Source organism: Neophocaena asiaeorientalis, unplaced genomic scaffold (assembly GCF_003031525.2).
Source record: "Neophocaena asiaeorientalis asiaeorientalis breed wild unplaced genomic scaffold, Neophocaena_asiaeorientalis_V1.1 scaffold180, whole genome shotgun sequence".
In the NCBI taxonomy this organism is placed as follows: Eukaryota; Metazoa; Chordata; class Mammalia; order Artiodactyla; family Phocoenidae; genus Neophocaena; species Neophocaena asiaeorientalis.
The window spans coordinates 3,152,050-3,161,188 of NW_020173697.1; positions in this window are offsets into that span (position 1 = coordinate 3,152,050).

A 9,139-nucleotide genomic window follows, 5' to 3' on the forward strand; every position below is an offset into this window, starting at 1 on the left:
AGGCATTCTATTACTTGAGGGTTTACTTCAGACTCCCCCAGAATATTTTCTTATCCTGGGCACATTCATCTACCACAGGGGCTAGCAAGCTACTTCTGAAAAGGGCTTCTGTGTTTGCTTTCTCGCTGCTGCAGTAACAAATTACTGCTAACTTAGTGGTTTAAAACAACACACATTTTTTTTTCTGCTACAGTCCTGATAGACAAAAGTCTAAATTGAGTCTAACAGAGCTGACCTCAGGGAGTCATCAGGGCTGGTCCTCTGGAGACCCTGAGGGGAGAGTTCATCCACGTGTCTTTTTCAGCTGCTAGAGGCCACATGGACACTATGGTTTCCTGCTTTCATCTTCAGACATCCTGTAGTCTCTCATCTCCTGCTCCCCTCTCATCAGGACCCTTGTGATTACTTGGGACCCACCTGGATAACCCCAGATACTCTCTCCATTTTAACATCCTTAATCACATCGGCAATGTCCCTTTTGCCATATAAGGTAACACTCTCAGGTTCTGGGGATTAGGATATGGACGTTTTGGGGAATGGGGGGAGGGGTACTAATCAGCCTAACACAGCCAGATTGTAAATGCTTAAGGCTTTGCAGGCCACAGTCTTTATCACATATTCTTCTTTGTTTTATTTGTTTACTTGTTCGTAACCCTTTAAAAATCTTAAAACCATACTTAACCCATGGGCCATATAAAAATACATTACAGGCCAAATCTGGCCTAGGGGCATTAGTTTACTGGCCAGTGGTCTACATAAGTCTGGTTTTTATTTAATTCTGTTTATGGATGTACAAATCCTTTGTTATACCACATAACCGTACTGGAGATATTAACATCTTATTTGCCACACCATACAGCGTGTATTTAAAGAGTCTTTTTCTTTCCAACATACCACACAGTCTCAGTGATGACAATGGGGACTAGAATTAATATTATTTTGTCAATTCTGGATTCCATCTGCTTTGCAAATATAACTACATTGTAAAACAAGTTTTTACAATTGACAACTTTCAGTCGTCATTATGTTGTAACACCATCTGCATCCCCTAATATTTCTAAGAGGTGTTTCTCCTTTATTTTTCCATTCCCAGCCAATTGTACCATTGGTGAGATAAATTTTACTTTCATCCGGAAGACAATGCAAACCACACTGTCCAGTGACAACCTGCCATAAGTTGGGTTTACCTTAGATTTCCCATTGTTGGTCTTCCTTAGCTTGACTCTCCAGGACTCCAGTCACTTCAGATACACTCCATCCTGCTCTCAGCATTGTTGACAGAGGTGAGGTTCCCATAGAGTCACCATCCTGTTAATTCATCCAATTAGATATTCATTGTCCCTCCAGACCAACTTTCTAAATGTGGCCTGCTTCCTGGAAGAGAACTTCCTCTGTGTCATTATGAGAATTTGCAAGTCCCTTACATCATGATGAAAAACATAAAATAACTGATCATACTCTAAGAGCAGTTCCTAACACCCCTGGGTCATAGCGGGTCCAGTGCTAATCAAGCCATCCCATATGCCACTGCTTTACACACTAACGAATCTCGTACCGTTTGAAAAAGTGCCCTGCACCAAACAAACATTGTGTGTCCCATGAGACTGTCATCTGGGGCTATTCTAACCCCGTAACAGCTCTAGCTGGGAAGGCCATTAGTCTTCCCATTCCAGTGGAATGGAGGTGACCTAACCATAATTTTAGCCACCAAATCACACCCACATCCGTCTTTTTGGTGACTGTCTACAGTCCATTTCCACTGTCTTTAAGTAAATTCTATGTTTCCTTCACAGACCAGTGGTGACACAGTGGCCAGGCAGCTACATTCTGCTTTTCATCACATTAAGGCTGCTGTCTTAGCAGTTCCATGTTCAAGCTTTATTTATGGTCACCCGGAGTGCAGAATCTCTGTTGTCCAGCCTTCTGCTCTGTCCAGTGTGTTGGTACTATTTCCTCCATCTAATCTGACAATCAGCCAGACAAATTCATGTGGCTGATGAACTGGGAACCAGCTGTATTTGACTCCTGTGAGTTGCATCACCCGAGGGCACCTTCTCACTCCTTTACTCAAGATTATTGAGATGAACGCTTTAGGTGGAAGTTGTAATTCAGCAATAGTCTATTTTTTCTTCTCCAGAGAGGACATCTCCCAGAAGTTTTTCCCAACATTGGTCGTTAGCACCAGATCTGAGACAGGTAGGACTGTTGTTCTAGTACTTCATACACTTGGGGGAAGTGGGATGGTTTGCCCATCCTCAATTGTAATAGAATTCTAAGAGCCTCTTCCCTATGCTATGATCTCCTGCTTTTTCCATTTAGTACCTCTTTTAACCTCCCCTTCTCTGTGGTTGAGCTTTCCAGATCAGCAGAAATACCACTTACCCACAAAGATGATAATAACAGCAGACTAGCTCGCACTTCTCCCGAGCCCCACTTCAAGGCAGATATGATAAGTTTAGACAGGAGAGGAATCAAGATTTTCCTTCCCACTGAGGAGTGGAGATGCATTCAGAGCTTGTTAAATTTACCTGCAGAGGAAGAAGTTAGACCTACCCCTAAAGAATCTCAAACCCAAAAAGTCACCACTGGGTGGCATGTGTCAGTTTGGGACAAAGGCTCCTGTCTGCACACGTGGTCTGCTATTACCTGAGCAGATAGGTCATAAGTACCTCCTAGGAGTGCCTGTGCCATTTACCCCCGTAAAACGTTCAGTTGTTTCTGCTCAGACCACGTGCAAATTCAGGCCTCTTCATCTTGATTTTGGGAAGCGGGCACAATAAAATCCCTAGATGAGAATGATAATTTTACCAAAAACAAACAGGCTTGCTAGTCTCTGAAGTTCTTTATTAGCAGGCCCTTGAGAAATAATGATTAACTTCTCATGATTAGATTGTTATGTTTGGTTGCTCTGGCCCTTTTAACTTCTGGGAATATTACAGAATCACTTGGTCCATGAATTTCATCAGGGTTTATGCACGAGACACCATTCGTCACTAAGGTGTCACACCAGTGGTCCTTACCCCCTCCCCCCAAAACACTTCTTCTGAGAAGCAGTTACCATGATATCGTTAATGTCCTATACTGACTTGTCCTCAAGGGTTTTCAGTTCTAACTCAAAGATTATGCCAAAATACCATGACATTTAGATATACTTTTGTCACCCAGTAAATGTATACTGGGACTTCCATTCCATAAGAATACAACTTTTGCCTGCCTGACCTTCAAAACTGGAATCACACAGAAGAGGAACCCAGGTCTGTAATGTAATACGAGCTCACCTTCAGCCGTTGTTCTTCCTAAGTCGTCTTCATCGCCGTTGTTACAGTGGAGAATTCAGAGGAAACACCTTGGTGTCTCAGCCATTATGCCTTCAAAGTCTGAAAGGCAGTCTTGCTTCCAGTATCAGCCTGATATAACTCCAAGGATCAGAACATCAAATCAGAGTCACACAAATTATAAGATCTTTTCCAATATCAAGCTCTCTTAAGAATTTCTAGGGTACTAGTCATGGAGATGCACATATGAAGCAGCTTAGCTCCCAAGTTTTTCTTTCATATCGTGCATTTTCTAAGCAAATACACAGAAGATGCTGTTTCAGTCATAAAGCACCCCAGTATTTTTGGAGACAATAACATAGGTCACACGGCATGTTCCAGGGACAGCCATAATTCATAGATTTCTATTATTTAAATTATACATATAGATATTTATATGTATATATTTACCATAAGACAGCTTCTGCTATAAAAGTTTCAGAGATAATGACTCTCCTGCCAACAGAAACCATTTACTGTTGACCCTTGGACAAGAGGAGTTTGAACTGGGTGGGTCCATTTACATACAGATTTGTTTCCATAGTAAGTGTTACAGTACCACAAGATGCAAGGCTGGTTGAATCTGTGGATGAGGAACTGCTGATATGCAGGAACCACAGATACACAGGAGCAACTCTAAGTTAAATCAGCACCCTTAAATATCGTGACCCCCGTTAAATCAATCAATTGATGATTGATCAGTCAATCATCAATCATTGACGTTCATTAAACCAGCCAAACACCCTAGGTCTCCTGAGCCCGATTCAATCAACCCCCTTAGGTTTCCTGACCTCCATTAAATGAATAGGCCTTCTGAAGTCTCCTGACACCCATTAAGAAGGATGATTGATTGAATTAGGGTCACCATATGTAAGAAGGCAGATTGAATCAAAGGGAGTGCTCCCAAGCACCCCCTAGGGTACAGCTGGGGAGGGGGGGGGCTTGGTGTGTGTGGTGGTGGTGTGGTGCAGTCCCTTGTAGGGGGGAGTTCGGGTGCCCCGTGGGGGGCCTGTGCACCCCCTCGTGTACAGCAAGTGCAGGCACCGTCCATGTCCCTAACCCCCAATGTGGTGTTCAAGGGTCAGCTGTAGTCTGTTCCCAAAGAAGCCTGCCACTAGTATGTTTACAAGAAGGGAAAATCGGGTCACCTGCCTCTTTCGCCCCTAGAGCTTTCCCCGCCATTTCCTAATCCTCCAGCCAGACAAAGTAAAGGAAGGGTTTAAGGACTGTAGGTATGCAAATTTTTCTGACGCTTCTTTTTCCTATGCTAGCAGTAATTTCTGTTTTTACAGTGTTTCTGAGAGGTAGGAAAATGAAAAAAATCTTTGCTAACTTCCTAGAATACTGATCAGCTTTTAACAGAGTTTTGGCTTTTATGTAGTTGATTATCGTGTTAATATTCTTAGGCAAACTCTGATAGCCAAGTCCATCTATGCTTTTAAAAGTAGGTTTAATAAAAATCAGTATGTGTTAGGACGACAGCATCAATTCTCAAAATATTTTTACACTTTTAACCCTCACTTTTTGGGAAATCTTATTTTTAAAACTATCAATGTTGGCAAACTTGACTTTGAAGTTTAACTTTATTTTTCAAAACAACCAAAAAAATTTAGATCATGCCCGATGAATATAGTTTTGGTTAATTAAAATAAGTTTTAGAATATTAAGTCTAAATCCAGAGGTTAAGATAATAGTGGAAATTTTGTCATAGTCCTTATTAATTTGCTGTGAAGTTCAATTCATAAAATGGAAGCAATATGCTTTTATTTTAAATTTTTCTAACACATACAACTGATTATATTTTTGTGGTACCCATTGAAGAAATCACAGTTTCAGGAGATAAAGTGATTTATCAATCTTCTAATATGTGATATGATATAAATAATATAATACACATCTATACATAAACACAAATACAAACTTTATGGCCTAGGTGAGGTAAGGTTATAGTATATGGTTTTGAGTGACTATTTTTTCTCATAAAAATTTGCTGAAGAGCTCAGAATAATGAAATATAATTTTATATATTTGTTATAATTAAATAAATAAAAATTATTGCATTTCCATGGAAAAGAAGGGCCAAATGAATGTTAGGATGACTTCAGGTAAGACCATCTTCAGAAACTTCTGTATAATAATCAGTAACTCTTACTTAATCTTTTGACATATTACAAAATACAATACTATCTTATGTATTAGATTTTGAGTTCTATGTTATTCTGCGATAGTAACCTAAAGATAACAATTCTTAAAAATTAAGATTCATTTAAGAATACTACTGATACTTGTTTTAAAATGAAATCGGACATTTCAGTGAAAAATATTTGTATAGGGTTGAATAGCTCATAAGGAAAATCTTCATGTTATGTTAAAAATAAACTACCCATACATCTTTCTTTGGGTAAATATGGCAAAAGGACATTTCAGAAACAGATGAAATGACAGTGGGATGGTAAATTCCCCTCTGCTCACATTCTCACTCCCAAATGAAAAGATGAAAATAACAAGGAAACCTTGCCTTCCTTTACTTATTTGCTCTCTAAAAAGTCTGCCTGCTCTCCACACATCTGCCGGCGTTGGGTAGAGTAATGAGGTGTTCCACCTTAATTTAGGAAATGCAGAGTCTGGATTTCGTCTGTGAGCCCTGGGGGCTGGAGTTTCAGGAGGATCACTTGCTGGCTTGATGTAATGCAGCTGTAATTCAGTAAATGGTATCTCATTGTTCAAAAAATATTCATTTAATTTTAAGTAAAATAGTACTAAACTAACTAAGCACAAACAGGATTTCTAAAAGGAATAAACAAGTCTCTAAACAGCCATGGGCATACTCCTCAGCCGAATGTTGTAAAAAACAAAGCAGAATAGCCCTTAGAAAATCATTCTTTTACATGAAAAAGTAATGTTAATAAAACACCAAATTGAATTCTGTCTACAGTAATCTCTTAGCAACTTGTTAAATACGTATGTAAAATGCTGTTAACTTCTATTAAGATCTATTTTCTGACGAAAAATATAGTCTTTTCCTTATGTGAAAAGTGAGTGGGGTTGGATAGATGATCTTTTGGTTCATTTCCAGTTTAGAACAAAAAAAATCTAAGGATGAAATGGATAAGATGCTTAATGACACACTTGTAATGTGTTAGATACGTTTGACAATATACAGGAATGTATGAGCATTTTTACTGTAATTAACCAGTTCTCCAGGGCTAAGGGGTAAGAAGATCACTCTACTAAGTGACACCTGGCATGTGATTAGGAAACACGGTTAGCACAAGACTTCTTCCTGCTAAATCATTACGAATACACTGATGATCATTTTGTGCCTACCCAGCTCACTCACTTCTTCCCACGTGATGTTAAAATCTAACAGAGTATTTTAGAAAACCCACAAATCCAAGAATGCTTTTGCTTTTGTTATGCTAGTGTCAGATTTCAAATCAGGGGAGTGCAGTTGAAGAGGCAAAAAAACTGAAAGGTGCATTGAATAACCTTTTCAAGGACAAAACCCATGCTGGACTAGATGATTTAATTGATTCATTTATTAAAGAGATACTGATAATCTAGTCTATGCCTGGCTCTGGGGGATATAACTTGAAAATATGGTCTCTTGTCTAAAGGATTTTATAAAATTTTTGAGGGGACAAATAAGTAGGTTTGAGAACAGCTGTATTTTGTCAAATTAGACATTAATGAGATTTGCAAAATGTGAAACAATCTCACTTCTAATCAAATTTATGTGTGGTTTTGAGGAATATTCTTCTATTCCATGAAAATATTTTATTTATGTTAACTTTTAATGGGTTTATTAATGTTATTTTAAATATACTATTAGATTTTTTTTTATTATTATTTTAAATTATAAAAATGATAAATATCAATCGATGTAACCCACATAAACAAAAGCTCTAGGGGGACCTTAGTAAATTTGACTAATTTAAAGGATTCCTTAGCCCTCAAAGTTTGAGAACCTCTGTGTTTATAACAGTGGCTCCTTCTCGAGCAATAGGATTGGAGAGCGATGAGAGTTGAAAGGTTAAAGGATATTTTTTTCACCTATTTTTTTGTATGCCTTGTTTTCTCATTTGTTTCCCAGATCCTGTTTTGCAGTTTTTTAGATACCACCCAGTTTATCTTCAACTGCTAATTTTATGTGCTATTTAGACATCATTGAAGGGTACTTACTTTTCCAATTGCTGAAAATACTACAATATAAATGAATTTGCTATGCTAATTCAACAGAGATTGAAAAACATTCATTCCAAAAAGTATTCCTCCTAATCCTTGAAGAAATGTGTGCTCTCTTTTTGAGCTATTCTTAAAGCACAAAAAAGGTGTTAAAATATAGAAAGTGCATAGAGGTGAGGGAAATAATTCTCTAATCTTACCAGGAATATTTGCAAGATGATTACTTAAAACAGGTTCTCAGACCTGGGAGAGACTTCCTTCCAGCTGGAATTATATCTTACAGGTGTATTGATCAGCAGGGTTTTTTCACATTACTAAATTTAATAAATAGTTTTTAATGAGTGAAAGTACAAGTAGTATTCTCTACCAGCAGTGTGGGGTTTGTTGTTGTTGTTCGTATGTATATACTAAGGTTCATTTCAAAAAACTGTTTTATTTAAAGATTTGATTGGGGAGCTGGAGTTTCACCTCAGCCCATTTATTACATCATCCGACCAGTAAATATGTACTGGCAGCCTTCTGGCTATGTAAATCTTGAACATGAATGGCAGGAATAAAAAAATGACTACATGACAACACTGAGTCTTTGCAGTCAAGCAATACAACCCCGTGTTTGAGTCTAAAATCCCTACGGAAAATCAAACTACAGGTAGTTGTCCTAAAGCAAAGAGGGACCTGCCTGTGTTGTATTCTTAAAAATGGTTGTTATTCTATTAATTAAATATGTAACATGCACTAGTATGTCAAAGTACATGCATTTCATCACGAAGAAATTGACAAATGCTTCTTTCAGTACTCTTAGAATAGTAGTTGAACTGTAGTTTCTTCAGGATCACTTGGGCTGCCTAGAAAATACCGATCAAAGATGAACAGAGTACCAAAGGTAGGGTAAATTATCAAATATTAGATTAGTAAAAACACACATCTTCATTTTCTTTAATTTGTGAAGATTTTCCTCTTCTGTCTCTAAAAAACATACAACAGCAGTACATTTTCTATAGGAAAATAATTATTCAGCCTCTGTTTTGGGTTTAAGACACTAATATAAGTATATAACCATATTAAAACAGGTTTAAATATAATTACTTTAGAAAATACATTGCACTTACTGTGTCAACCTCCAAAATATATCTGCTGGGGCTTCCCTGGTGGCGCAGTGGTTGAGAGTCCGCCTGCTGATGCAGGGGACACGGGTTTGTGCCCCGGTCCGGGAGGATCCCGCATGCCGCGGAGCGGCTGGGCCCGTGAGCCATGGCCACTGAGCCTGCGCATCCGGAGCCTGTGCTCCGCAACGGGAGACGCCACAGCAGTGAGAGGCCCGCATACCGCAAAAAAAAAAATATATATATATATATATATCTGCTATTGGAGGAATTGTTATGTGACAGTGCTTCTCTTCAGACATGATTAAAGTATAAAATACATTGCCAGAATCATCTTCTCTCAGTTTTATCTAAAACCCTCTAAATATGACTATATAATCCCATGGGAGTTTTTGAGTCGTGCTGTGAACCCTGCTGTAATACTCCTATGTATGATTCTCAATTTAATGAAGTTCAGCTTGACAGCCAGAACTGCATATAAATAAGTAGTTTCTGTGAACAAGCATTTTAATTATTGGTTTTACTCTGTACACATCT